The sequence below is a fragment of the Phalaenopsis equestris genome, unplaced genomic scaffold (assembly GCF_001263595.1).
Source record: "Phalaenopsis equestris unplaced genomic scaffold, ASM126359v1 Scaffold235899, whole genome shotgun sequence".
In the NCBI taxonomy this organism is placed as follows: Eukaryota; Viridiplantae; Streptophyta; class Magnoliopsida; order Asparagales; family Orchidaceae; genus Phalaenopsis; species Phalaenopsis equestris.
In genome coordinates this window covers 21,909-22,918 of record NW_018253752.1, presented here as the reverse complement: position 1 = coordinate 22,918, position 1,010 = coordinate 21,909, and positions in this window count along the sequence as shown.

The following is a 1,010-nucleotide window of genomic DNA, read 5'->3' as shown; positions in this document are numbered from 1 at the left end:
GAGGGGAACGTGGGAGCTCCGAAGTGAGAGCTGGTATCCTCCCAGCATAGCCGCAGAATTAGTAACTAAGCATAGGATTAGTCAATGTTCTTTATGCCTGGACCAAAGGGTAAAGAATAGGTATGCTCCTATTTTACACAATATAATTTGAACTATTTCACTTTATCCATTCACTATACTCTCTTGACAAGGAGAAAGTCGCTTTCTTATATATTGAATATCATAATCGTACCTTCATTAGTATATTTAGTTATTTCATAGATAAAATAACATATTTATTTTAATTGCTTATTAGTGACAGATAAGCTAATTGAACTTCGTTGTTGTGATTAAAGTATTGTTTTTTCTAAAATCTTAGTTCGTTTTTCTAAACTACTCCATGTGGGATAGATATCTAGGACTCCATTAGAGCCCTATATTACTTGAGTGATACATGTACTTGCATTGATAAGTGTGAAATAATTTGAACTATTTCACTTTATCCATTCACTATACTCTCTTGACAAGGAGAAAGTCGCTTTCTTATATATTGAATATCATAATCGTACCTTCATTAGTATATTTAGTTATTTCATAGATAAAATAACATATTTATTTTAATTGCTTATTAGTGACAGATAAGCTAATTGAACTTCGTTGTTGTGATTAAAGTATTGTTTTTTCTAAAATCTTAGTTCGTTTTTCTAAACTACTCCATGTGGGATAGATATCTAGGACTCCATTAGAGCCCTATATTACTTGAGTGATACATGTACTTGCATTGATAAGTGTGAATTTAACATTATTGAGAATTATACATTTATATCTTTATCGAATTAAACACATATATATAAAGTCGTCGGTCACCCCTAAGACTTTAACACTTCATAATTTGTCAAATTCAATTCAAATGACTTTGAAATTTTTATCCTACCTCATTCATGGGTTAGTTAAGACATCAGAGGAGAAAATGTGACTTTTCAAAATTTAATTTAATTTATATAATTATTTTCATGCAAAAATAAGATTTT